Source organism: Lissotriton helveticus, chromosome 3_2 (genome assembly GCF_964261635.1).
Source record: "Lissotriton helveticus chromosome 3_2, aLisHel1.1, whole genome shotgun sequence".
Classification (NCBI taxonomy): domain Eukaryota; kingdom Metazoa; phylum Chordata; class Amphibia; order Caudata; family Salamandridae; genus Lissotriton; species Lissotriton helveticus.
Genome location: NC_136062.1, coordinates 149,357,452 through 149,375,607, shown reverse-complemented (window position 1 = coordinate 149,375,607; position 18,156 = coordinate 149,357,452). Strand labels below are relative to the sequence as shown.

Sequence of the window (18,156 nt, the reverse complement as noted above, 5' to 3'; positions counted from 1 at the left end):
CCTTGCTGGAGCTTCATCACACTTGCGATACAACTCCAGCAATGCGCCACCTTTACGGCACAGATACATCACGCATCTGTGCTGTTTTTGCCCCATGATGCGCCGCATTGTAAATGCAGCACACCATAGGTGACGGAACAGCGGCACAGAATGACTAACACATCCCTGGTGATGCGCCAGTCATCATAAATGTATCCCTATGCTTCTTATCTTGTTAGAGATGAACCGCCATATGTATCCTCAAAGTTATTTGCATTTCCTAAATAGCGAACTTTAAGGAATAAATAGCGATTCTTTACCATTCCTAGTTTGCGATGAGCTATTTGCTAATTAGCCGAATGTAGCCTAATGAAGCCCAATGTAGCCCAATGTAGCCCAAAGATGGCCGCCAGACACACAAAAAAACAAATGTAGCCCAAATATCAGCCAGATGTAGCCCAACTATAGCCCAGTGACAGAATGACCAATCAGCTTCGCAAACCTCCGTTACGCGAAGCGGAGCGCTGTTACAGATATATATCTTTTTTTGAACGTTAATTTCTCAAAATCCACTGGAGCACATATATTGAGACCTAGCAAAGGCACATCGGGCTACCAGTCCCTAATATTTTGCCAAGTTTCGTGCAAATCCATTCAGCCGTTCAATTATTATTATTATTATTTTTTTTTGCCCCGCGGGGCCCTTTTAAAACCTCCACATCAAACCTAGGGGATCAGCGAGGATCTACTATGCCCCCTTATAGTTATTTCCCCCTTTGTTTTGACCTCCTCTTGTCTCTCGATCCTACCGAGAGACAAGATGGCGGCCGCTACGGACTGTTTGGAATGTTGACAGACGCCGGAGAACCAATCAGCTTCGCTTCACAAAGCTCCGTTGCGCGAAAAGTCCGCGAACCAGTGCGCTGCCCGGTCCGCTGTTACAGATATATATCTTTTTTTAAACGTTAATTTCTCAAAATCCACTGGAGCACATATATTGAGACCTACAAAAGGCACATCGGGCTACCAGTCCCTACAATTTTGCCAAGTTTCGTGCAAATCCATTCAGCCGTTCGGGCTAAAAGTGAGGCCAACCGCCCTATGGAAAACTCAATGTTAAAAACACGTTTTGGGACCCCCCTTTTTTCTCGGCCCCCACTGGACGAACCCCCCCCCAAATTTTCAAGGGCTGCTCAGAAACAAAATGTGCCATTTTCCTGAAAATTTCAGCCAATTCCGTCCACAAACGCCAAAGTTATTAGACATAGAATTTTCAAAAAACCCATAGAGAAAAAATCCTAACTATATATACCTACTGGCGACCGCCAGTAGGTAATATATACACACACACACACACACACACACATATATATATATATATATATATATATATATATATATATATATATATATATATATATATATATTACCTACTGGCAATAGCCAGTAGGTATATATAGTTAGGATTGTTTTCCATAGGGAAATCGCAACATTCTATTGGGAATAACTTTGGCGCCGGTTGAGGAATCTTCCTGAAATTTTCCTTAACTTCGCCTCGCAGCGCTCCGGTCCTTCCCTGAAAGTTTCGGGGGGATCCGTCAAGCGGGGGCCGAGATAAAAGGGGGTCCCAAAACGTGTTTTCCCCATGTTAATTTCCATAGGGCGGTTGGACTCACTTTTAGCCCGAACGGCTGAATGGATTTCCACCAAACTTGGCAAAATTGTAGGGACTGGTACCCCGATGTGCCTTTTCTATGTCTCAAGATATATGCTCCAGTGGTTTTTACGAAAATTAACTTTGAAAAAATATATATTGGGCTACATTGGGCTATATATATGTTAGAGCCCAAATGTAGCCCAATGTAGCCCAAAGATGGCCACCAGAGACAAAAAAAACAAATGTAGCCCAAATATCAGCCAGATGAAGCCCAACTATAGCCCAATGACAGAATGTCCCAGAGTGTTCTAAAGAACAACTAGAGCGCTAACAATCTTACTTATGACAAAAGTATGGCACATCTGAAGTCATCTTGATTGGAATAAAGTGTTAACACTTAAAACATTTAATTTTCAAAGGAACAAAATGAGGGGGTTCATTTTGCCATAGAAATTATGATTAGTGCTGAAGAAAGAAAAATTAGGGCACATTTTGAGTGACTTCTCAAATCCTCTTATATTTCATTAAAAAAATTCTGATATGCAGTCTCCCAAGATGGCCACCAGAGACAAAAGAGCCCAAATGTAGCCCAAATATCAGCCAGATGTAGCCCAACTATAGCCCAATGACAGAATGTCCCAGAGTGTTCTAAAGAACAACTAGAACGCTAACAGTCTTACTTATGACAAAAGTATGGCACACCTGAAGTCATCTTGATTGGAATAAAGTGGTAACACTAAATACATTTAATTTGAAAAGGAACAAAATGAGGGGTTTCATTTTGCCATAGAAATTTTTTATATATATATATATATTCACTGAAAAAAACATAGGTTTCACACCAGTTATAGTTGGGAATTAGCATTTAAAAAACCTTTGAAATTCACTGAAAAAACCATAGGTTTCACACCAGTTATAGTTAGCTGGAAATTTTACTCGCATAAAACCATTGAAATTCCCACGTTATAGTTAGTTGGACTCACTATAACTTGCACGTCTGCAATGCACTGCTGATGACGTCACATATTACAGTGATGTCATTTGAGATGTCATCAGTGAGGTCACTGACCATGTCATGAATGATCTAATATGTGACATCATCAGCAGTGGATTGCGGGTGCGCGAAATATAGTTAGTACAACTAACTATATAGGAGCAATTTCAATGGTTTTGTATGAGTAAAATGTCCTGCTAACTATAACACCACTAAAACTTATAGTTTTTTGAGTGAATATATATATATATATATATATATATATATATATATAGATATATATATATATATATATATATATATACGTACATACATATTACCTACTGGCGATAGCCAGTAGATAGTTATAGTTGGGACCAAAGTTTCCATAGGAAAAGTGTTTTTTTTTTTTGCCTAGAACTTTGGCGCCTCTTGACGAATTTTCACAAATGTTTAAAATAACTTTTTGGGTCAGCTGTTGTGTTGAAAGTTTCGGGGGGATCCGTCAGTGGAGGGCGAGAAAAAAGGGGGTCCTAAAACACATTTTTCATATGTTATGTCAATGGGGATTTTTCATTTTTTGAACACGACTACAACCCGAACTGCTGAACGGAATTACAGCAAATTTGGAAGATGTTAGTCCAGAAAGCATGTTTTTGTGATGTGGTGTAAATCCATTCAGTAGTTTCAGAGATATTTAAATTAAAAAAATATAGTCATCTGGGAGCCCAAAATGATTGGCTGCCAACACTTCAACCAGGAAGTGGTCACAGCCCTCTTGGGACGCAGCTTGAAGCCAAGTCCCACAAAAAATGTAAAAAAGAAAAGGGAGCACGGAAGAAATATTTTATCAAAAACAAAAAGCATGGTCTTCCGTGCTTCCTTATTAATTGGATCCCGGGTGGGCCAGGTCCAGGGGGCATTTGAATATTACAGGAGGCGCAAGATCCTCCGCTGCTTGGATTTACTAATGCCCCGGGAACCACCACCATCTTCAATTCAAGGAAATGAAGGGGAAGACCATTTGCAAAGTATAACATCCCAGCAACCTTTGTTGTTTTCAGTGAATATTATAGTTAGGAAATAGAATTAAAAAAACCCTTAGAAATTCACTGAAAAAAACAAAGGTTACAGGGACGTTATAGTTAGGCTGACATTGCACTTGTACAAAACCAGAGAAATTCAGCAGTTATAGTTAGCTGAGCTAACTATAACTTACGCCCCCCAATGCACTGCTTACGACCTAACATAATACATCACTCATGACATGGTCAGTGACATTACTCATGACATCTCAAATGACATCACTGATGACATCTCAAATGGCATCACTGATGGCATCACTTATAACATCATCCAATGATTGTGAGTGTTTTCTAAAAGTTAGTGAGTGTTGAACATATATACTAAGCTAAGTGGCTGTGGGAGCTCCTGTATGGGTGAGTGAGTGGGTGTATAAGTGGTGTATAGAAGAGTGAGTGGGTATGTGAGAGACTATACATCAGTGAGTGGGTTGTCAGTGGGTGTATGAGTAAGTGGGTGGGTGTGTATCTGAATAGGCAAGTGAGTTGATCTGTAAATGTCTGTAATGGTGAATGAGAAGATGAATAATTGGCTGTATGAGTGAGGGTGTGGGTATGTCTGGCTGTAAATGTTGAATGAGAGAGTACAGGGGTGGCTGAGTGGGTGACTGAGCAGCTACGTAGGTGTCTGTATGGGTGAGTGACAGGGTACATGAGTGACTGGGCGTATGAATGGGTGTGTAAGCGGTTGTATGGGTGAGTGAGTGGGCGTGTGAGTAGTTGTATGGGTGAATGAATAGGTATGTGAATTGTTGTATCGGGAAGTAAGTGAATGTGAGAGATTGTTTGGGATCGTATATCTCAGTAACTATATAAGTGAGTGAGTACATATGTTTGTATATCTATGAGTAAGTGAGTGGATGCATGAGTTACTGTATGGGTGAGTATGTGGATGTTTGAGTGACTGTATGGGTGAGTGGGTAGGTATATGAGTATTTGTATGGGTGACTGATTCAGTATGAGAATGGCTCTATGGGTGTATGAGTGGGTAGGTAAGTGTCTATCTCAATGACTAGATCTGTGAGTGGCTGTATTGGTCAATGTGTAGGTGCATGAGTGGCTGTATGTGTGAGTTAGTGGTTGCGATAGTGGCTGTATGGCTGAGTTGATGTGTGAGTGGCTCTATGAATCAGTGAGTAGGTGTGTGAGTATGAATGATGTCATCTTTGATGTCATCATTTATGTCATTTGAGATGTCATCAGTGATTTCATGAGAGATGTCAATGACCATATCATGAGTGATGTAATATGAGTCTCTGTAACATTTGTTTTTTTCAGTGAATTTCAATCTTTTTTTTAACTAGTAGTCACATTTGTAGAGTGGTGGAGAAAGGGAGCGGGCAATCGCGCTGTGTAGGACTTACTGTAGGTGACAGGAGGAGTTTCTGGCCCCCAAAGACCCTCAGCACCGAAGGCGACATCATCCCCAACCAGTAGTGCGCCAAGAGGCGCATTTGCAGAGTGGTGGAGGAATAGGGGAATGGCCTCCGAAGAACTCTCAGCAATCCTGCTGTTTGGGACTTCCTCGACATAACAGGCGTGGATGTTTGCAGCCAAGTGCACATCATCACCATCCATTAGTGAGCTAGGAGGCGCATTTGCAGAGTGATGGGAAAGGGGGCGGCGCCTCTGATATACTCTCAGCAATCTCGTTGTGTGGGACAAACTGGAGGTAACAGGAGGAGTAGTTGGCCCCAAATGGACCCTCAGGAGCCAAAGGGAATTCATTCCCCAACCAGTAGGATGCCAGGAGGCGCGTTTGCAGAGTGGTGGATAAAGGACTCAGGCCTCCAAACACCTTTCAACAATCACACTGTGTGGGACTAATTTGAGGTAACAGGAGGGTTTGGTAGCCCCCTAGCACCCTTAGGATTGAAGGGGACTTTATCCCCTAACTAGTTGGACACCAGGAGGCGCGTTTGCATAGTGGTGCTACAAGGGGGTGGGGCCTTCGGCGACTTATCCGGTCAGCTGATTTTTTTGTTTATATTAAGAGAGGGGGCTGTGGCCCCACCTTCCCCTGACCGATTTCAGCCCCGGGGTCTTATCCCCGGGGGTCTGGCCTTTTTACAGTTGTGGGGAGGGCCGAGTGGCCCCATCTCCCTCAGTCGATTGCAGCCTGGTGGACCCAATCCCCTGAGACCCAGTGTTTTATTTGTTTAAATTGTAATAGGGGAGCGGGGCTACATTGGTCCTCATGCCCGGGCTGATTTCAGCCCCGGGGACCCCATCCCCTGGGGCCTGGCCATATGCAAATGGAGGAGGGAGCCGACTCTCCCCATGCTGATTTCCGCCCCAGGTGCACCATCCCCCGGAGCCCAGCCTTTCTATTCAAGGTGCCCTGGTCCTAACAGGGCGCCAAGTTGTCTTTGTTGCGGACCACGGAGAGAGCCTCAAGGCTCCCGCAGTCCCTGCCGGCTCCCCGCCTCCTGCAGGAGCCAGCATTTCTTTGACATACACGGAGCTGCTAAACATGCAGCTCCATGTGTGTCAAAGCAATTGGCCTCTGTTTCTCTGCCTGCAGAGATGCGGGCAGGGAATCTGCTCTCAGCAAGCGGGAACACAGTGTCTGCTTGCTCACTGCAGGTTGTTTGCTCAGACTCGACAGGAGCTACTAATTCTCCCACCAAGTCAGAGCAAACTGCTATGTCCCGGAGATGGTCAATCCGGGACAGAGCGGGAGCCGGCGCTGGGAGTGACGATCCCCAGGGCCATTATTGGCTCAGTGAGGGGGGCTCGCGGCCCCCTAGTTTCTAGGATTTTGCCCCAGGGACTGCAAAAAAGAAGCAAGGGAGGCCCTATGGCTTCCCCCCAGCCCTGGGGACTGCCACCTCCCTGGGGCTAGACATATTAAAATGCGGGAGACCATGTAGCGTCCCGTTGTCCTGGGGCCCCCACCTACCCCGGGCACAAATACAATAATTAAGGGCATTTGTCTGGCCCCGGGGACCACCACCTCCCTGGGGCAAATTCAATCTAAGTGACCCACCCACCATATCTAGGAGGTCAGGGTATTCCTACCCTTCCCCCTTTTCTTAGTGTTTACTTTTTTTTTCTGGGACTCGACTTCAAGCCGAGTCCTGAGATGGCTGCCAATACTTCCTTGTTGAAGTGTTGTCAGGCAATCAAATTTTAGTAGGATCTGCGAGTCCACTGCAAGGACTTACATCCCCAGACATCTATATTGTTTAAACTTTGATTTCCCTAAAACTACTGAAAGGATTTACACCAACTCACAAAAAGCACTCTTTCAGGACTAACATCTAGCTTTCTGCCAAATTTGGTGAAATTCCGTTAAGCAGTACAAGCTGAAGTTATGTTCATAAAATAAAAAATACCTATCAACATAAAATGGAGAAAACTATTTTTGGGACCCCCTTTTTTTCTCAGCCCCTGTTTGGCAGATCACCTCAAACATTTTCAGCACAGCAGCTGAACCAACAAGCATTGGAAATGCAATAGGTCTCGCCTTTGTTTAAGTTAAAGCCATTTGCTTTGCTATTGATATTGTATTATAGCTATGTATTATTAAGTGTGTTATTGAGTCTATTTGGTTTTCTCTCTCTTTCTTTCCTAACACTCGCAGCAGGTTTACCACATCCTCTTGTTTTTACTGGTCCTTAGTAACAAGACAGTTCATTCAGTTTACTTTTTAATCCCCATCCAATGCTTGATTTTGTTTCCGTCTCATATCACAGAAGTATATTTATTGTTGTCTGCTAAGAGAACATCCAGCTGTCCCAGAAGTCTTACGCCGATATTGAGGTATGCATATTTGTTATTTGCTTTTAAACTTGCTTTTGGTTGATATTTGAATTTCGTCAGTTTGCTTCAAAAATAAAATGAAGATCAGAAATAAGGGAAATAACATTTTTAAAAACTTGGGAAAAATGCAGAAATATGGAAACTGTAAAGTGCCAATTACGTGGGTTAAGTAGTATTTGGTGCGCAATCCTGCCACTTTGTGGCGCTGCACTAAAAAGTGCTCTTAATGTCCAGCTTTTTGGTACGTATTAGATGAGTCTTCCATTTGCCCTCCTTCTCCTCTCCCTCCTCCGCCCCCCCAATGAAATCTGTGCACAAATGCATATTTCTATGACAGATGCATTGACCCACTGCACGGTATTTCTATGATGGGGACTAGACCATAAACCATTTCTTAAAATCTTTGGTGAGTACGTCTAGTTGTGATTCGTGTGTGCCTGCAGGTCAGATGATCACATCTTTTCAGGCCAACCAGCATCCCATCCTTCCGGCGATGATAAAATGTGTATCGTTGCGTTGGCCATTGAGAATGCCTGCTGGGTGCCACATTGGCATTAGCGGCTCTGTAAAATCAATTTATTATGCAAACAAATCAGAGCTAGCAGTTACAAATCCTGTGTTATGTAAACGTGTATTTGATGGCCGTGAGTCATTGTGTGCGGTGCCAATAACTGTCTCGTCGGAGATAAAAGCAAACACTTTCTCAAATCTCAGCACGGTGTTGCCACAACACAGCTAAACCAAATGGGATGATAGACGGAGTGTTGAACATTGCAAGCACTCACCCCCACCAGAAGGCAGTGAAAATGAACAAATTCACTGTTTTCACCAGGACCCACCGAAGGGAATTATTAATTTTCGGGGCAAACTACGAAGCAGAGCATGCATTGGTAAAAAAGCGCACTGGAGCTACCGATTGGAGGGTATTTAATTAACCAATTAACACGCAGTTTCAAAGGACGCAGTTTCAAAGGACGGTGGAGAAGTGTGGCTCAATGGTTAGAGCAGGCAGACCTCGATGCAGATCTTTGGCCAGGGACCAGGGTTTGATTCCTGCCTCAGCGGGTCTCGGGCACATTAATTCCCCTGACCAGATATTCTCGCCTCCATGCCTATTCTGATCATGGGTCCCACGCCGCAACTCTGGGCAATAGCTTGCTTAGTCTCCACAACGGCCCCCACAACGCGAGGGATGCCTGGTCTGCACCATGGGGATGCCCAGGAGTGGACACTTCACAGGGAAAGCCAGGAAGGGTTCCCTTGCGGTATTCGTACAAGCGCCGGGAAACCCACTGCGGGTAGCTGTGTGCTATACAAGTACAAAAAAACAAAAACAAAACATTGAAAAGACCTGCGGAATACAGTCAGCCTTTGATGAAGGAGCAGGGGGCCCCGGAACCGGTCGGCGGATTATGATTTCAGGACTCGAATACCGGTTCCCCTAATAATAAAGGGTCTGTGAACAACTGCTGCTGAGTGCGTTCTCGTGCTTTGGATACAACTTAGAAACATATATATAACGAAGAAGACCGTCTGGTCGAAACGCGTCGCCAATAAACAAATCTCTAGCACGGACCCTGGAGTGCGAGTCTTTTGTGTTTCTCTAAACAAACATCGTGTGGGTGTAATTAGAGCTCTTCAGAGAGGTATAGCTTTGTCCAGACACAAGGGAGCACCCAGTATTAAGTCAAAACAAAACCCTTTCAGGCATAGAGTGACGCATAAATTATGCAAAAAAGAAGGAGAGAACTCTGGGTAGGTCTCAGTTTAGGTGGAAAGCAGCTCCTGTTAGAGCACTCTCAACACCAGCGACACTCTAGATCTGCTCACCTCAAATGTCTGCTTTTCTATCAAAGTTTTTAAGCATAGGATTAGACAGTGCTATCCATGCCGAGATAGAAAATGACAAAGTCTTTCGCCATTTAAACAGCAAAGTCTTTAAGCATAGGACTAGTACAGTGCAGTCCTTGCCGAGCTGTCAAATAACAAAAGCCATTTATCACTCCAGGCACAATATTACAGCTTTGAATTAGTAAAATACCAACTCAAGCCAACCTGAAATGATTAAAAGCAACCCCTGACACAGTGTTTTGCTCTAATTAGAGCTCTTCAGAGAGGTATAGCTTTGTCCAGACACAAGGGAGCACCCAGTATTAAGTCAAAACAAAACCCTTTCAGGCATAGAGTGACGCATAAATTATGCAAAAAAGAAGGAGAGAACTCTGGGTAGGTCTCAGTTTAGGTGGAAAGCAGCTCCTGTTAGAGCACTCTCAACACCAGCGACACTCTAGATCTGCTCACCTCAAATGTCTGCTTTTCTATCAAAGTTTTTAAGCATAGGATTAGACAGTGCTATCCATGCCGAGATAGAAAATGACAAAGTCTTTCGCCATTTAAACAGCAAAGTCTTTAAGCATAGGACTAGTACAGTGCAGTCCTTGCCGAGCTGTCAAATAACAAAAGCCATTTATCACTCCAGGCACAATATTACAGCTTTGAATTAGTAAAATACCAACTCAAGCCAACCTGAAATGATTAAAAGCAACCCCTGACACAGTGTTTCGCTCTAATTAGAGCTCTTCAGAGAGGTATAGCTTTGTCCAGACACAAGGGAGCACCCAGTATTAAGTCAAAACAAAACCCTTTCAGGCATAGAGTGACGCATAAATTATGCAAAAAAGAAGGAGAGAACTCTGGGTAGGTCTCAGTTTAGGTAGAAAGCAGCTCCTGTTAGAGCACACTCAACACCAGCGACACTCTAGATCTGCTCACCTCAAATGTCTGCTTTTCTATCAAAGTTTTTAAGCATAGGATTAGACAGTGCTATCCATGCCGAGATAGAAAATGACAAAGTCTTTCGCCATTTAAACAGCAAAGTCTTTAAGCATAGGACTAGTACAGTGCAGTCCTTGCCGAGCTGTCAAATAACAAAAGCCATTTATCACTCCAGGCACAATATTACAGCTTTGAATTAGTAAAATACCAACTCAAGCCAACCTGAAATGATTAAAAGCAACCCCTGACACAGTGTTTCGCTCTAATTAGAGCTCTTCAGAGAGGTATAGCTTTGTCCAGACACAAGGGAGCACCCAGTATTAAGTCAAAACAAAACCCTTTCAGGCATAGAGTGACGCATAAATTATGCAAAAAAGAAGGAGAGAACTCTGGGTAGGTCTCAGTTTAGGTGGAAAGCAGCTCCTGTTAGAGCACTCTCAACACCAGCGACACTCTAGATCTGCTCACCTCAAATGTCTGCTTTTCTATCAAAGTTTTTAAGCATAGGATTAGACAGTGCTATCCATGCCGAGATAGAAAATGACAAAGTCTTTCGCCATTTAAACAGCAAAGTCTTTAAGCATAGGACTAGTACAGTGCAGTCCTTGCCGAGCTGTCAAATAACAAAAGCCATTTATCACTCCAGGCACAATATTACAGCTTTGAATTAGTAAAATACCAACTCAAGCCAACCTGAAATGATTAAAAGCAACCCCTGACACAGTGTTTCGCTCTAATTAGAGCTCTTCAGAGAGGTATAGCTTTGTCCAGACACAAGGGAGCACCCAGTATTAAGTCAAAACAAAACCCTTTCAGGCATAGAGTGACGCATAAATTATGCAAAAAAGAAGGAGAGAACTCTGGGTAGGTCTCAGTTTAGGTGGAAAGCAGCTCCTGTTAGAGCACTCTCAACACCAGCGACACTCTAGATCTGCTCACCTCAAATGTCTGCTTTTGACAGCTCGGCAAGGACTGCACTGTACTAGTCCTATGCTTAAAGACTTTGCTGTTTAAATGGCGAAAGACTTTGTCATTTTCTATCTCGGCATGGATAGCACTGTCTAATCCTATGCTTAAAAACTTTGATAGAAAAGCAGACATTTGAGGTGAGCAGATCTAGAGTGTCGCTGGTGTTGAGAGTGCTCTAACAGGAGCTGCTTTCCACCTAAACTGAGACCTACCCAGAGTTCTCTCCTTCTTTTTTGCATAATGTATGCGTCACTCTATGCCTGAAAGGGTTTTGTTTTGACTTAATACTGGGTGCTCCCTTGTGTCTGGACAAAGCTATACCTCTCTGAAGAGCTCTAATTAGAGCGAAACACTGTGTCAGGGGTTGCTTTTAATCATTTCAGGTTGGCTTGAGTTGGTATTTTACTAATTCAAAGCTGTAATATTGTGCCTGGAGTGATAAATGGCTTTTGTTATTTGACAGCTCGGCAAGGACTGCACTGTAGTAGTCCTATGCTTAAAGACTTTGCTGTTTAAATGGCGAAAGACTTTGTCATTTTCTATCTCGGCATGGATAGCACTGTCTAATCCTATGCTTAAAAACTTTGATAGAAAAGCAGACATTTGAGGTGAGCAGATCTAGAGTGTCGCTGGTGTTGAGAGTGCTCTAACAGGAGCTGCTTTCCACCTAAACTGAGACCTACCCAGAGTTCTCTCCTTCTTTTTTGCATAATTTATGCGTCACTCTATGCCTGAAAGGGTTTTGTTTTGACTTAATACTGGGTGCTCCCTTGTGTCTGGACAAAGCTATACCTCTCTGAAGAGCTCTAATTAGAGCGAAACACTGTGTCAGGGGTTGCTTTTAATCATTTCAGGTTGGCTTGAGTTGGTATTTTACTAATTCAAAGCTGTAATATTGTGCCTGGAGTGATAAATGGCTTTTGTTATTTGACAGCTCGGCAAGGACTGCACTGTACTAGTCCTATGCTTAAAGACTTTGCTGTTTAAATGGCGAAAGACTTTGTCATTTTCTATCTCGGCATGGATAGCACTGTCTAATCCTATGCTTAAAAACTTTGATAGAAAAGCAGACATTTGAGGTGAGCAGATCTAGAGTGTCGCTGGTGTTGAGAGTGCTCTAACAGGAGCTGCTTTCCACCTAAACTGAGACCTACCCAGAGTTCTCTCCTTCTTTTTTGCATAATTTATGCGTCACTCTATGCCTGAAAGGGTTTTGTTTTGATATATATATATATATATATATATATATATATATATACATATATACAGCAACGCTCCCAAGAGTGCCACTGACCGCAGCACCCTCTCAGAGAAAAACGGACACCAAGTCAGGTAGCGAGTGCAGCAGTGTCTTTTTTTATTTTTTCATGTGTAGCAGGAGTGCCACGATCCGGACACGTTTCGGCGACCCTGTCGCCTTGCTCACCAGATTACAGAATATTTGCCATCACAAACAAGATTTTAAAAAAACGGCAAACCACCAATCAAAACACAGATTCCCATGCCATGTGATCGCAAATTGTGCCTCATAGAAATAGATAACAGACTTCATCTTAGTGAGTCGTCTACCAGAACTGACGAGTTTACATCATACATATTATCTGTACAAATACATACATATATATCCTCCTAGGAATGTTCCAAAAAACACAATTAACCTGACCATTTTTTATAAATAAATAAATAAATATACACAGCCTATAACAGTACAAAAACATGTTGTTCTACCCATGTCATAAATATGCTAAAATCATAAAATGTTGCAAATTATGTCAATATAAAAAGCAATGAACATCTGGGCCTATTATTTGCATAATGCAATGGCATGCCTCAATTAATAATGTGGTCATCATGGACATACCTATTCATAACATCTATCGTCGCCAATATGTCATGTGAGCGCACAATGATTGTCACTGGTTAAAAACAGGAAAAAGTGCTGTTGTGCCAATAAAGTGCAATGTGTAAAAAATATATATGTGCAAAAGAATTTTTAAAATACAAGCTCCACAGCCGGGGAATCTTGTGGGGGAAAGGACAGTCACAATAAGAACAGATTGTATCTCAGTTTTCATATAGGAACCATCGACCGGAGTCAGGGGATAAAGTGACTTATGCAAGTTAATTCCATGATGTGCAAAATTTGGGCATAGATAAATAAATAAATAATAGGTCATATCTTAATACAAAAAAATGGCGCCAGTAAAATCGGATAAAACCATAAATTCACAATAAATTCATGATAAAATCCACATTCACAAAACACCACCCTTAGAAGACCTAAATATAAATACCACACACATCGTAGAAACATTTCAATAATATATAAACGTCACCAAGAGAAATCCCGTAAAGCCGCTATTGCCACTGTCTAATATCCATTATCATAAATAGTGATGCAGGTCTTCGCAAATGTTGAGCCCTCTCGGACTCTTGGTATCTAGTTCCAAGATATACTTAGTCTCCAACTGCCTGAGGGACTTGTCTCTATCGCCACTCCTTTTATTTGCTGGCACACTGTCAATTACATAATAGGTCAAGACATTGAGGTTACCTCCATGCTCTGCCTTGACGTGTCTTGGGACGGGATATGATGGGTCTGAGTTGACAGTGGCCCTAAGGTGTTGGAGAATGCGAGCCTGCACAGGCAATTTGGTGCTCCCTACATAACGGAGTCCGCACTTACAGGTTAAAACATACACCGCATACTCCGTTCTGCAGTTAAAATTGCCTTTGATTTTGAACTCACTTTCCCTGAAAGAACTTTGATATGTTTTCGTGTTAGCACCAAATTTGCAGGCTCTGCAACTACTGCACTTGTAAAAACCATACTTGGAAGATAACCAACAGTCCTTGTTTAATGTCTCTGGACTATTTTTGACTAAATCAGATCTCATGGAATGAGCTTTACGGTAAGTGAAGTCAGGCTTTATGGGCAAGACTTCTCTCATCACTCCATCTGTCAATGCAATGGGCCATTGGGAATTAATGATTTTCCTGATTGCTTGTGACTGTTTGCTATACGTGGTGATAAATCTGCACCAGGCTTCACCTGTAGGTTCTACTGATGTTGTAACTGTTCTATGCATCAGGGTTTCCTCTTCGATAGTGGTTGGAGAGTGTGGTTGAAGCAGAATATTTCTGTCTTGAGAGTTAGCTTTTTTCAATGCTACCTCCAAGTTATGCTTCCCATAGCCTCTAGCTAACAGTCTATTTTTTGCAATCTCCTGTGACTCAATCCATGCCTGCTCTGTACTACACGCTCGTCTTATCCTCACAAATTCACCATACGGTAAACTGTCAATAGTGTGGCGTGGATGAAAACTGGACGCGTGCAGAAGCGTGTTACCAGCTGTTGGTTTCTGATACAGACTAGTGATGATGATCCCTTCCTGTACTGTGACCTTGATGTCTAAAAAGTTCACTGAGTGTACATTGATGTCGCTGGTAAAGGTTAAATTGAGCTCATTATCATTAATGCATTGAACAAATTCAGATGCCTGCTCTGCATTACCTCTCCATATTATGAACACGTCATCAATGTACCGCCACATGTGAGCTACATGGGCGTCATATAGGGCCTTATGGTGGCTTCTGAGGACATGCTCCTCCCACAAGCCTACATGTAAACATGCATAGCTGGGGGAGAAGCATGCCCCCATTGCCACGCCTCGTTTCTGTCTGTAGATCTTAGTGTCAAACAAAAACACATTATTATTTAGACATCTTCTGATCATCTCAACCAACATTTTGTTATGCTGATACATACCGATGTTTCTTTGATCTAAAAAGTATTTCACTGCACGTATGCCATCCTCATGCCTAATACAAGTGTATAGTGCAGTTATGTCAAGAGTCATAAAAATCATATCAGGTGACCATTTGACAGTACTGAGTTTGACTAAGAAGTCTCTTGAGTCCCGTAAATATGTTGGAAGAGCTGTGACAAACTCTTGCAGATAGTGATCAACGTACTTCGATGTATTCTCGAAACAACTATTGATGGCAGAAATGATGGGTCTGCCCTGCAGAGGATCTAAGCCTTTGTGGACTTTGGGAATAAGATAGAAAAGGGGCAACACAGGATGTTCTTTGTGAAGGAATTTAAATTCATCTTTTGTGATTAGCCCCTCCCGTTGCCACTTGGATAAATCGTTTTTATAGTCATTGCTTATTTTGCGCACCGAGATTCCATCACTGCGCTCATAACAATTTTCATCTTCCAATTGTCGGAATGCCTCTGCGCGGTACGTCTCTTTGTCCCAAAGAACAATGTTCCCTCCTTTATCTGCATTATTGATCACGACCTTTTTGTTGTCCTTCAGTTTCTTCATTAATTGGAAATATTCTCTTGTCTTTCCACTGGCTCTGGTCTTAGATCTACAAGTATTCCTGTATAGACACTTTAGTTCGTCGGTGACCCTCTCTTGAAAAATATCGAGAGCGTCTCTTGGCATAATTGGAACAAATGTTGATGGTGCTTTGAATGGACTTTTTCCTGGTAGTGAAATGTTGATTCCTTCTTCCTGCGCCACAGTTTGAGAGCACAAGGTATCTTCCTGGTTGTTTCTTAGTGTGAGAAGTGTCGCCAGGGCTGGAATGGCCCCTGCTGCCAAGCTTGTGTTCGCCTGTGACGTTGGTGGGGTATTTTTAGTTGTACTCCGGCCATGGTTCTTTATCAGGAAAAACTTGCGTAGTTTTAATTTCCTTATAAACTTATACACGTCAACACGTGTCTGGACATAGTCAAAGTTACTTTCCGGGCAGAAACTGAGACCTAATGATAAAAGCTGGGTCTCTGCGGTGTTAAGTTCGATATCTGTTAAATTGATGATAGTTTGGGCGTTGGTTGGCTCACCTACTTGTGCCAATTCTTCTTTTTCTGACGCCCCCTGCCTGCGCCGCTTTGCGCATTTGCGCCTTTGTTTCCGCCGTCTGTTTTTGGTTTGCCTTGTGTTTGGTTGACTCTCGGTCGAAGGGTCTGCATGCGTTGTTCCCTCATAAAATCCAGCTCCTCTGCGTAGCTAATTGGCCCCAGCAGGGTGAAAGAAGATGTTGACCCCCCCGAGCTGCTGCCCGAGTCTGAATCTTGGCCAAAAGATATTGCATTTGTATCTGAGCTGATTTCAGGACCGCCCTCTGCTCCCAGGGAATTAGATGTACTTTCCTGATCACCTGGTGCCTTTTGATTTGATCGAGCGAGGGCTTTTTGTTTTTTCACATGGTCATATTTGCGAGAGAAGGTGAAAACTTGCCCTCTCTCGTAATCATTCTTGTCTCTGGCAAACTTCCAGACCTTCCGTGTTTTTTGTTGTGTCTTCCTGTTTGTTTTTGCGGTCGTACATTTCTTTCCTTAGTTTTTCCACCATATTCTTGTTGTCAGAAGTGGTGAGTGTTTCCAGCTCCTCCGTCGGTTTCTGAATTTCTTGCAAGTCTGCCTCACGGTCTACTTTGGCAAACTTGATTAATAGACAGACCGACCGCATAGATGCCTCCAGGTTGTTTTCTGCCCATTCCTTTAAGAGCTGGGGGTTCGGATTGTCGAAATTTGGCGCTAACATTATTCTCAGGCCTCTCGGCACCCGCCCTGCTTCGCGATATTTGTCCAGTGATTTAATTTCCCACCACTTCATCATTTCACTTCTGTGGTGTTTTTCAAGTCGCTTAATGACATTTCTTACATCCCCTTGTACCAATGATGTTGCCTCAGCCGGAGTCGGGCATTCTACTACCGACGGCAAGTTTGAAAATAAGTCCTCCGCTGTCCTTTCCCTGATGGCAAATGTTTCTTCCATCTCGCGGCACTCCCGCTTGCTATTAACACTAATAAATCAAAGTTCGTGACCCGCCTGTTTTTGTATGCGGGTCCCTGATGCCGCTGCACGCTACCACCTTCTCACCTGCTTGTTGTACCCAGGATACGTTGGGCTCAATTTCCGAAACGTTATGCTCCGTCCTCCATGAGTCAGCTGACTCTGCCGGACTGCACCACGCCCGTTTTGAGCTCCACCTTCACCGGTCAAACAGGGGGCTGATTGGCAATGACTCTCCCGAGCCGAATCCTCCAATTGACTTGTGTAATCCACATCAGCCGACTTGTTGAGAAGGGGTCCGTCGAAAAGAGAAGCCAAGTCCTGCTTCTCTACACATACAGCAACGCTCCCAAGAGTGCCACAGATCGCAGCACCCTCTCAGAGAAAAACGGACACCAAGTCAGGTAGCGAGTGCAGCAGTGTCTTTTTTTTTTTTTTCATGTGTAGCAGGAGTGCCACGATCCGGACGCGTTTCGGCGACCCTGTCGCCTTGCTCACCAGATTACAGAATGTTTGCCATCACAAACAAGATTTTTTAAAAACGGCAAACCACCAATCAAAACACCGATTCCCATGCCATGTGATCGCAAATTGTGCCTCATAGAAATAGATAACAGACTTCATCTTAGTGAGTCGTCTACCAGAATTGCCGAGTTTACATCATACATATTATCTGTACAAATACATACATATATATCCTCCTAGGAATGTTCCAAAAAACACAATTAACCTGACCATTTTTTATAAATAAATAAATAAATAAATATACACAGCCTATAACAGTACAAATACATGTTGTTCTACCCATGTCATTAATATGCTAAAATCATAAAATGTTGCAAATTATGTCAATATAAAAAGCAATGAACATCTGGGCCTATTATTTGCATAATGCAATGGCGTGCCTCAATTAATAATGTGGTCATCATGGACATACCTATTCATAACATCTATCGTCGCCAATATGTCATGTGAGCGCACAATGATTGTCACTGGTTACAAACAGGAAAAAGTGCTGTTGTGCCAATAAAGTGCAATGTGTAAAAAATCTATATGTGCAAAAGAATTTTTAAAATACAAGCTCCCCAGCCGGGGAATCTTGTGGGGGAAAGGACAGTCACAATAAGAACAGATTGTATCTCA

General features: G+C 42.9%; 1 long non-coding RNA gene across 1 annotated transcript in view; it reads left to right on the top strand.

Annotated features, from left to right (window-relative positions):
* LOC144826244 (uncharacterized) overlaps positions 1 to 18,156 on the top strand; it is a 152,983-nt gene that overhangs the window by 12,333 nt on the left and 122,494 nt on the right. The window contains exon 3 of the long non-coding RNA XR_013609729.1: positions 7,390 to 7,456. This is a non-coding gene — a long non-coding RNA (uncharacterized LOC144826244). The remainder of the gene's footprint in view (positions 1 to 7,389; positions 7,457 to 18,156) is intronic.